At 33.1% G+C, this 12,194-nt stretch overlaps 1 non-coding gene across 1 annotated transcript; it reads left to right on the top strand.

Annotated features, from left to right (window-relative positions):
- The first annotated feature begins 7,988 nt into the window (after nucleotides 1-7,988).
- On the top strand, nucleotides 7,989-8,060 carry TRNAQ-CUG (transfer RNA glutamine (anticodon CUG)). Its single transcript has one exon. It is a non-coding gene; the product is annotated as a tRNA-Gln (tRNA).
- The last annotated feature ends 4,134 nt before the right edge of the window (nucleotides 8,061-12,194 follow it).

Genomic DNA, 12,194 nt, shown 5'->3' with positions numbered 1-12,194 from the left:
CATAAACTCATCTTAAGATACCTAGTGCACCATCAATATCGAGTCTTTGAACATTTATATAAACTACTAGTGATGGTACTCTGGTTTTAATGGTCAAACATTGATAATAAAGCATGCCAAATAATAAACCCCTATTTGGTTTGATTTATCATTCACATGTGAAACCTTATAATTATCACATGTTTAACATCACAGGTATGCATGAAATCAGCCAAACATCAACTGTCTTTTAGGTCAATTGATACTTGCATGGATAAACATACACACAAAAGAAAAAGTTTAGCATTTCTCATAAGCAATATAAAAAAAAGTTTACTTTGGTGACATTTTAATTTAATTGACTCACTTAAAATGTTAAACTTTGTATAAAATTACAAACCGTAGACAAAACTTGAACGAAATTGTATCAAAGTTAATGGATGAAACTACTAAGGGGCACGATCATGCAATCCAACACAAATTTCATGAAGACAACATCAAATAAGACCAAAAACATGAATTACAACATATAAACATAAGTTTTTACACAAATTGAAAGATCAAAGTAAATCTCAAATTTAGAACCCTTATTTTAAAAAATTCCAAAATCAAATTGAAACAGGCTTAAATAGCTCTAATATCATTGGTTATATCTGGTCATTACCAAATGTATATCTACCCATATAGAAATCAATAATAAAATTCTGATCTAATCCCTTCGAGTTCATATCCTATGACCTCATGTCCTTAGAACTCATACCCGAATACAATATGAGAATGAGAGCGGAAGCATATACGAGTTTTCTATTAGAATCGTTGAAGGTTTGCGGGTATGTGATTTTCTGATTTGTAGAGAATCTTAGAATTTTTTTTATTCTCTTCTGATGGAGATGAATATAGAATACCTGATAAACCATATTGATTGTATTCTACAAATGTGTACCATAACCCATATATATAACTCCCTTAAAATTACTACTCTGTTTTCAATATTCTAATTTGACCATTTATTAAATTAAAATATTGAATTATGGTATTTACACAATAACCTTTACAACATATATGCGTTCACTCATAAACTTATTAACAATTAGACCACTGTAAGTTTTGTTAATTAAATAATGGTTATAACTCAAAATTCTTATGTGTAAAGAGTAAGGTGTTAGATGCACTTTGATGCAATAATTTTTTTCAAAATAATTCTATTGATAGTTGTTACTACTTCAGTCTTAAATTATTTGTCGCAATAGTCCACTTTACACAGATTAATAAATAGTAATAAATGAAAGAGAGGGAATTATGATTTTACTAAATTATCCTGATTAATTATTAGTGTATTTGAAATAACATTAATATTAAGTGAGAAAATAATAAATTAAGAGGATTTATTAGAGGGTACAATTTGAAGATTAAATATAAAATTGTATTGATAATGTAAAGTGACAAGTATTTTGGGACAATTTTTTTTTTCTAAATGTGACATTTATTTTAGAACAAAGAGAATATATAATTGTTTGATGTTGATTCACACATTATTTGCAAATTAGTGGTGTCAAAGTTGATTTTAGTTTTCTTTTGTCATTGTTCAATATTTTAATGATTTAATATATTTATTGTTGGATGAATTTATAATGAAGCTAAGGTAAACCAAAAAAGGTTGTATAACTTAAATATTAAAAAAAAACTAAAATTCAACTCAGAATTTTAACCCAAAACTTAAAATGGAAATTATTTTTTTTTCCAACTTTCCAAACAGAAAATTAAAAACCATCCAAACGGGGTCCTCAATTTCTTGGTTACAGATAAACAATATTTGACCAATCAATCATACATGAAAGATCCAAAAAAGCACAAATGTCTTCATTAGTTAGATCAATAATTTTGCTAGAACCAATTGGTCTACCTTTTGATTTTTTAAATTGATTGAAAGACTATAAAAAAATTATTAATAAAAGTCCTATACATGGAGTATTTTCGTCTCTATATGCACAACACAATGTGTTGTATACCATTGACAAATAGTCTCTCATCATCTATTTAAGCAAGTTGCCAAGTGCTCACTATAAATACTTTTTATATTGAAAGTCCACAATAGAGGTGATTAAATTGTAACACATTGAAGTCCAAGTCTCTTGTTTTATTCAAATTTGAAGTGAAACAAAATGGATAAGGATATGAAAATGAATAATTTGGTGTGGCAACTTGCGAAACAGAAGCGAGCACTCATGAGTCATAATCAAGCAATCATGACAATCACAACCATCAAGCCATTAGAGCATCTGTCTACTTTACATTATTACACAACACAAAACTCCAAATGCATCACCTTTTCATGTGTCTCCTATATTTATCTTATAGTAGTAGCTAGCATTACTGATCTGATTGGCATGGAATGGAGGAGAAGTTGAAGAGAGAGATAAAAAAGAAGACCATCACTTCTCTTGTCTGATTTTGGTGAGAGAGAAAAAAAAAAGGAGAGAATTAAAGTCTTTGAACTCCACCACTTTTATAGTCTTCCCACACAGGAGAAGAAACAAAGGAGAGAGTTGCATTTTTTACTTGTTCCAATTGTACTCTTTTATTGCACCACATAAAACAAAAACAAAAACAAAACAAAAATTGTTGTGTTATGTTGAATGAACAATAAAATAGTTAGGGTTGTTAGTATTCTTTTCTTCTATCAAATATGATAATAGATTTGAGAATTATAGTTGTTCGTGCAGGCCACAAAACCTTATAGTTACGGTATAGAGAAGGTTTGAGAATTATAGTTGTTCGTGCAGGCGACAAAACTTTATAGTCACGGTATAGAGAAGGTTGTCATTCGTAGGGTAGGAGTGTTATCCTAGAGCAGGGTACAGGAGATTTGAATTTAGATCTATCTAATAGTTTCCTGCATCCCGCACTTGAAGAATAGTGAGTTGTTATAACCACTTCACTATATAAAGGGAAAGCGCGTCATTTTCCAAGTATACAATTCAAATTCAAAAAAAGTTCACCCATCTTACTCACATACTGGCTTGCGTGTTGCAATGTTAAACTTGCATATCACTCTCTCTCACCCCATCAGAAACTCAAGTCCATTATTGCATTTCGCAACTTCCAATCTCCGATCAATTCTAGTTCTCTAACAGAACAAAGGCGCCGCCTGTGGGAATCCCGCCATTTGATTTTCGCATTTTTCGCATTTCAATATCCAAATCTCAATTCACCGAACCAAAACTTCTTCAATTCAAACCAACCACCAGATCTATGTTATTGATCTACTCTAATCGTATCCAACTCTGATCATCAATTTCTCAGATTCCTGATTTCTAAATCCTCTAAGAATGGTAGGTTCCAAAGTCACTCGCTCGGCAGCGCTGCACAAAGCTTTTGCAACTGCTCAAGCCGAAAGAAATTCACCACCTCCTCCTAAAAATGGAGGCAATCAAGTCCTCGCAAGCAATCAGCTTCATCAAGATATCGTTCCTCTCCAAAGATGCAGCAAGGCGGACCTTCATTTAGGCCTCTGGCACCGCAAGTAGTACCAGGACCAAAATGACATCTTGGATTCTCATTTTTGCAAGTCAATCTAAGCGTGCAAGACGTGAATGAACTGTTGAACAACATGTACAATATGGTTCAACATAAAAACTCACAACCAATTGAACAAAAGAGCCAGAAACATAAGACTCCATTTAACAGTTCAAGAGGAATCAGAGGTAGTCTTTTTCCACTTGAGGAACAAGTAGAGAAACCACCGATGAAGAACCATCTAACAACGGGATACCAAAATCGTTGGAAAAACCATTGAAGCTGAAGGAGTACAACGGGAAGGCAGATCCTGGCAAGCATTTGCAATACGTTATTAACTGTTTGAATTACTACCACGCTGATGAAGATGAAGATTATGGAATTGATGGTTATCCTTAAGAAATATTAGAGCACCTTATCTAAGACCCTGAATTGACCAATGCCGGGTTTCAGGGATACCGAGAAAGTGAGAGGAGTCTTGAATGATATATTTCCTCTACTCATAACTGCCACAACCAGCCACTTCGATGTATCCTAAATGTTAATCGATTGTGGAAGATCCTACAGTATAATGTATTTAGAGTTGTTTGAAAAGATGAGCCTGAAGAAGAAAATTTTGTGGCCATATGAAGGATCTGAATTGCGAGCATTCGACGACACAACAACTCGTCCTTGGGGATATATTGAGCTAATGATACCCATGGGAGAAGGAAAAGACGTTAGGATTGTGGACTCACAGTTCCTTATAGTTCCCTGCAAGAGAGTTTATAATTGCATACTCGAGAGACCTTTTATGGCGAATCTAGGGAAGTAGAGTTCCCGATTCATTTCACACTAAAATTCAACAATCCTCATGGCAATTCGATCATAATTATTGTCAATCTCGAATAAGGCAAAAGGATATACCAGACGCTGCAACAAGACCAAGGAGATGTCAAGGACATGGAGAACAACGTAGCTTCTCTCACCTTCCATCTAAGGAGCATGAACATCTGGTCTCCCATAGGAAGAATAGGTCATGACAGGCAAGTAAGAAATGGTGTTGATCCAACAAGTTACAAAACATGGAGTATAAGTGCCAGCAGGATCACCTGCTTATGTTTACAACCTTATTAGGTTGTTATTTCTTTATATAATTGATTAACTCACCAAAGTATACTGCAATATTTCCATCTTAATAAAAGAAATTTAATTTCTAAAATATCTCTTTTCTTTGTGAACATGACAGGTAACAACGAGACTAGGTTATGACCTAAGAAGATAGAAGCCCTAGCACAAAGACTCGTGGGTGCTATCATAAATATCATAGGTGTGTGATTACAGCATTCAAAACCCCGCGATGTAAAATTCACATTCAAAGAAAATGGAAAAACGGATATAATAGGCACCCCCTCGGTAGCTATCCACTCCAAATATCGTGGTTGGTTTACCACACTTCAACAACAGACCAAGTTTTCAAATGGGGGGTGTTAACCCTTAGACAGGCAGAACCCTAGATACGTCCAATAAAATTAAAGTAAAAACCTTGTAAGTTAATGCAAATCTCTGAGCAATTAACTCGGAATCTAACGTATGCACCTTAAACAAGTTAAAGCAATATCTGAATGTCAAGTTTATTTATTCAAACTTCCCAATTTAGGGTATTACATTTACCAAAAAAATGGTGGATAGGGATACAAATAATCCCTAAGTGAAACTACTTTTACATTTTTAAGCATATGGTTCAGTCGTACTTGCTCCCTCGAAATATGCAGAGGAGAGTAAAAATACTCCACTTGCCGCAAAGCATTCTCAAATAGGCGATAAATTGGTAGTGAGCTAGAGAGCCATTCTAAAGGTGGAAAATTTTCAAGATCTTTCCGGACAGCAAAAAGTGATGCCTTCGTAGAAAATAAAATGACTCGAGCTGAGGCAGGAGCTTTATTCTTCTTTTCTATTTCACTCTCCAAGACTTCACCTGGTCAACTAATGAGTCAGGAAGACTAAAGGCATTCAAGGAATCACCTATCCCGGTAAGAGAAACATAAGTATTTATACTTCTTTCAAGTATGTATCTCGTTGAAACGTCAAGTTACAGATACTATCTTCTAGTATCCATTTCCTCTTACGTCGTTGATCGGATAATACAACATCCTAATGATGAGCTTAATGGTAAGAGAATACAATTTAAACTAGTGAGAATTGAAGAAGAAAGAGAAAACATTAGATAAAAATGGAATTTGAATCTTGTATTAGGCCTATTACGGCCAGTAATAATGGCTATGGGAAGAAGGTAATGCAGGCTACGACTAGTAATGTTGGCGGGCATGGGGTAATGTTGGTTACGGCCAATAATGATGGCATTGGGAAAACCGTAACACCCTGTACTTTTATGTATGTAGGCTCCCACAACGGCCAGTAACTCTTGCTACGACCAGACCGTAGTGGGATCTAGTTTTTTGCAATCGAGACCTCCTCTTCGTACAAACTTTATGTAATTTGTCCTGATTTTGCTTCCAACTTGTCATGTCTTATCTTCTTTCATCTGAAACACCTAAACTACAAAGAAAAACTAAGAAAAGGAATTGAAACGTACAAAAAGGAAGATCAAACTTCTAGAAATTAAGTCTAAAATACTCACGAAAAATAATGAATATTCCATTGATCACTTATGTCAACTAAAGGTGAAAATTACACAAGTTACGGGTTCAAATTGTGTTGGCGTATAAAATTTTATATGTTTGTTTAAAATAAAATCCACGTCAAAAACAAATGATGAACGTGATCCAACTTGGAGATAGGGTTTGTCCTCTCCCACTTGAGACATTTATTATAATCTATTTGATTGCAATTTCATTGATATATCTTGGGGCAAATGGATTATACCTTAGATTTCTTTAACACAAGGAACTTACCCCAAATGATTCTCTCTATGATCTCAAGTAATTTAGCTACATTTTAACTCTTTTTGAGAAAATACAATCAAATATAGATAATTGTTTGGGTGTATACAAATTTCTCCCAATAGAGGATGTAAGCAAATTTTAGCATAAATACAAGTGTTTAAAATTTCAACATAAAGTATTTATACAATGAAATCACTTGCTGCTTGAGTTTATTCTTGTTTTGAATAGAGATTATTCTCTAAATATTTGTTCTTTAAAAATATTTAATTTTTCAAGTTGATTCTCAAAATACTATTCAGATATTGAAAGTGTTGTTCAGTTAGGTAAACAAAACAATGAGAAAATGAAAATATATATCTTCCTTTAGTTGAGTGTTGCCTAATATGAATATTGTTAAAGGAGTCGTTGTAATTTTTGTACTATTATACCAGATTAATTTTACAACATTGTATGTCGCACATTGCTTTGTACCATATTGTTGGGCGCAACTTGTACCTTTGTACCTTGTATACTAATGTTTTGTTCTCTTTCAAATCTTAATTCTTTATGTTGGAGTGAAATCATGTAAGTCATTCTTTAAAAAATAAATCTCTAGAATCTTTATTAATTGATCACCAGTTAATAAAAATTATGAGTGGATATCAACTTGATTTTCTAGCATAGGATCGAAATGTTGACTTGTAGTGTTGAGTTGTCTAGAGGAACATAATGATTTGTTGAGTAACTCATGCTCAAAGAATGAATAACGTTGAAAGCACCTACTAAAAGAAAAGAGAGTGAAGTCTTAATAACATGTGCCCAAATAATACTTTATCAAATACTATACCATGATGTTTGACGATCAATGTGTCAGATGACATCTTTCAGATTTATTTTGAGACCACATCAATATTTCAGACAATATATTTCAAATTCATCTTGAGACCAAACAATCAGTATGTCATATGATATCTTTCATTCATCTTAAGACTAAATAATCATTTATTAAAAGCAAAATTTTCTTACTCTTTACCAAAGATAGATTACTTATAATCTATTTAATTGCTTTCTATGTATGTAACACATATTAGATAATAACTTTTTATGTTACATTATATCATCATCAAAACAAAATTAAAGAACATTATTATTTAAATCAACTTTGATTGAACGGTTTAGATGGAAACAAAATGAATAGATATAGACTTAGTGAAAAAAAAATGGTAACAATTTTTTAGTATGTTGATGTCAGATTCTAGTACTAAGAGGTCTTCTTTGATTTTGCGAGGAGTAAACTTCTTTGACTGAAGTTATCTCTCTTTGTGTGGAGGCTATCACAAAATAGAATTCCCATAACTTTTATTTTATCAATATTTCACAAAGTCTCTTATTGTCAAATTTAGTCTCTAACATTATTATTGAAGGATTAATGTGAATGAAATTTGACAATTGAAAACTTTTGTGAAATTTATAAAATTTTATGGATCTATATTTAAAAGCATTTTATAAATTTATGAACAGATTTGGTGGTTTACTCGTAAAATAAAAGGTTAAATAAAAATTTTATTTCTATAAAGTATACCGTTATTGTTTTAATATATAACATTACTGTAACCTGAAAAACAACAGGGTCCCATGGTCTAGCGGTTAGGACATTAGACTCTGAATCTAGTAACCCGAGTTCAATTCTCGGTGGGACCTTCCATTTTAGTTTTTATTTTGTATCCTGCATCAGCTTGTTACAAATTATTTCTGGAAAATAGAATATGATGGGTTTCATACGTGTCCTTCTTCTTGTTCTTAATTTTAAAGCTTCGATATAATTAGGATGACGTTATGTTTTGACAAATAATATAACAGCATGCCTTTGATATCAAAAATTCAATCAGTGACATTTTCTATATGGTTGAATCGGGTGAATATGAACAAATCAATTTCATATAATCATAAAACTTAATTTTTTTCTTTTTTGGAGAAATTTAACGTCGTAGTAAGTATAGCATTAAAAAATGAGAAAAATGATGGTGCACTGAGAGGGTAAATTATTTTTAGACTGTCAATCAATGACGATCATGTAAAGCGCCAAGTCACACTGTAAATTTAAAAATACTTTTATGATGTGTTACTTTAAAATATTTTAATTAGATGTATGTGTAATCTTTTTTAACACTGACAGTGTACTACCATTAAACTCTTAAAAAATTAGAAAAATGACTATCATCATTAATATTTGATTTATAATAAGATACATTATTAATATGAAGTGTTTTTTCTAATATAGAAGCGCAGTATGTGAGAATTGCATAAAAATGACGAAAACATTACAACGACCATTTATTATTAGTAGTGTATAAAACTCTCAAGATAAAATTTCTTTGTTGGGTTTGGTAAGTGTATGTATGTGTATGACCAATAGCAATATCAAAAAATGGGGTCATTTCTTAGTTCGAGTATTTGCATGATATCCCAAGGGGCGCCTAATTATTTGTGCCTTCCATAGTGTATCTTAGAGATATTGATTAGATATTAGTGTACTACCATGAGTATTTGGTACTGGAGGATGTATGTAGTGTCCCAACTGCTATTCCATATAGTACGTTATACTGTTACGTACAATGGTATTACACATTGTTCCACCTGTATATGTCGCAAACACCAGACGGGGATCCCTCAAGGTCAACTCATTTAGAGATCTTAGAGGAGGAAATGGCTAAGGCGGACCATGACATGAATATCTTACCCAAATGCCTTCGTATCGTCACTATTAGCGGTTTTTCCACCAATAGAGGAATGTTTCAGAAAGACCCCCTAGTTGGAAACCATACAGGCAATGTCATGAGAGGCACGGTGTGCACTTTAGTATTTGAGGCACCGAAGGAACAGGGGTGTGCACCAGACTCAGTAGTTATAGGCCATTTGCAATTTTGTAAATATTTTGAGTTATGATTTATTACATTTTTCTAAGGAGTGTCAGATGGATATCTTGTTTTATTAGTCGACTTATGTATATTAAGAAAATTTACAATCATGTATAATATCTTGTTTTTTGTGTTAAAAATATTTGACTTATGTATGTTAAAACAATGCATTGTTATTCGAATAACATGTTTCTATTAAGTCAGGGGTTTGATTTGATAATGTTATCCATATGCACCATGTGTGCAAAATATGATGTTTGAACTTGATTATTAGTTGATTCATGGATTTGTCTGGATAATGTTATTCAAATACACGCTACATTAAAAGTATGAATGTGAAATAAGGTTTATAGATAAGTCGGGGATTTGTCTAGATAGTATTATATGGAGAAACCTTGCGTGCAAAATATGATGTGTGAAAATATGCATGCAAAATATGATGTTAAATATGATGTGTGAACTGGATATAGTTATGTTGACCATGGTATATTGTCTCTATTTGTTGAGAGATGGCACGTAGAGACATCGTCATTTCATCTTCCTATCGCTGAGATGATTCTAACTCTTAATGATGTATTGTGCCTGCTACATCTTCCGATGACAGGAAGATTGTTGGATCACTCTATAATTTTTATTCATGAGGCAGTCAAACTTATAGTCTCACGATTAGGAGTTTATCGGGTAAAGCCCAAAGGGAGATAGAAGACACTAGAGAATGTCATGTAAATTTTCATTCCTGGTGGAAAACTATATTGACCACCTGAATGCAGTGGTGGATGTTGTGGGTGATGATGCATAGGTTTCCTATCATAGAGTATGTGCATTGAGGACATACTTCCAGATTTTGGTTGGGACGGACATATTCTTGGACAAAAGTGTGGCCTATGTCGACGTTGTCTATATTAAATACTTCATGGACTTGGGGAGGATTCACGAGTACAATTGGAGACATCTTATTGGGTTTACATTTACTCCAAGTTAGATGAAGGTAGTTTATGAAAGACGAGACAGATGACATGAAGTAACTATCTATTTCAGGTAATTTATTTACACCCTTACTGATATTAATTTCATAATACTTGTGTTACATCCTTACAAATATTTCATCAGAGTCATTTTTTCAAGCATGGATCCTTCAGCATTTTCCATGTATCACCGTTGGGACTATGTTGAAGACTACAATGATGATTCGCCTCCACGTGCGTGCTTGATTATACCACTCAGAGGAAATTTAGCGACCGAGTCATCCTAACATGCTCTTGAGTGTATCCTACCTGATGATATTTGTTCACACCATACGGTGAACACCGTCAGACACGACCCTTGAAGGTGATATCCTAGTACTTTAAATGACTGCCTTCTGGGTCTCGACTTATGTACCTACATCTACTTGAGCAAGCACTACGGTAGTTGCATGGTATACATAGGGATCCCATATTTGTTGCTCCTGTCATTGTCCTCCGCAGAGATATTGATATGATATTTGCGGGCTACCATAAGCATCTAGTGCCAAAGGATGTACGTAACGTGTTATCTCCCATCCATGGAGTATGATATATGATTACATTCAACGGTATAGAGTGTCTTATCCTTACATGAAACTAGAGCCATAACGAGGTCTCCCTAACTCATCAGGAGTTACTAGAAGAGGAACAAACAAAGGCGAACTATGTCGTGGGTGTATTGCATATATGTCATTGTATTTTTGCTATTAGGACAGATGTCATAGCTAGAGGAGAGCTTCAGAAAGGCACTCTTAAGAGGGTCACTTTATAGGCAATATTATCAAAGACACGAAATGCATTGAAGTATATGAGGCCGGGGGAACAAGTGCGTTAGATATACTCAGTAGTTATATTTTTATTTGAATTTTGATGCAAATATTTTGAATGGTTGAATTATGTATAACTGATGTTTGATTTACGCATTAGTTATGAAAATTTATTCTTAGTTATGAATGACTTAGGTGTATGGTTTATTGATTGAATAACGTATGGTTCATAATATTGTTCAAGGGTTCATAATATTGTTCAGAGTTTGTCTGAATAATACTGGTTTCAACCCATCTGTTACGAAATACACACCCAAACAATACTTAGAATTTGGTATAGGGGTTTGTTCGGATATTGAAATTCATATTCACCCTATTTGTTATGAAATACTAATCTTAACAATATGTACCATTCATTTCCGGGGTTTGTCCAAATATCAAAATCCGGATTAACCCTTTTGTTATGAATTACACACTCAGACAATACTTACTTATGGGTTTTGTTCGAATATTAAAATCCGAATTCACCTCTTTGTCATCACATACACACAAGCAGAATAGGTAATTCGATCATGGGTTTTGTTCTAATATTAAAATCCAAATCCACCCCCTTTGTCATCACATACACCCAGGCATAATAGGTAATTTTATTCTTGGATAGAGGTGCATTCAGAGATTGGAATCTGAATTTCAATATATTTTTACTTGGATGAGAGTACATTTTTATAAAGAGATTTGTTGTATTTGAATGCGAAAGGATAATTCCGAGTTTCCATAGGGGCTTGCGAGTACCACATCATGGAGTGTATTGGACAAATTGTTTGCTAAGATTTGCCTGCCGAATTTATTCTCCCCGCCGAATTTATTCTCCCACCTATCTTGTTTACAAACAATAGTTAAATCGACACTTGTTAAGAAACATAAAAAATTGTAGTTGATTTAAATTTTTTTTGACACTAGTTAATTTACTTGGTCTCATTAAAAAATAAACATTTTCAAAAGTACTATTCGAAAACGGATTTAATGAAAATACACCGACACAGTGTAAAGCAGTTTTACACTTTCAGTAAAATTTAAACCGTTAATTTTTGTAAACGTTTGACTTTTTCTTTAAATCACATAAAGTAATTATTTTTAAGGGTTGTG

Source organism: Vicia villosa, linkage group LG2 (genome assembly GCF_029867415.1).
Source record: "Vicia villosa cultivar HV-30 ecotype Madison, WI linkage group LG2, Vvil1.0, whole genome shotgun sequence".
In the NCBI taxonomy this organism is placed as follows: domain Eukaryota; kingdom Viridiplantae; phylum Streptophyta; class Magnoliopsida; order Fabales; family Fabaceae; genus Vicia; species Vicia villosa.
The sequence above is the reverse complement of the archived record's forward strand: the minus strand, read 5'-3'. Positions and strand labels throughout refer to the sequence as shown.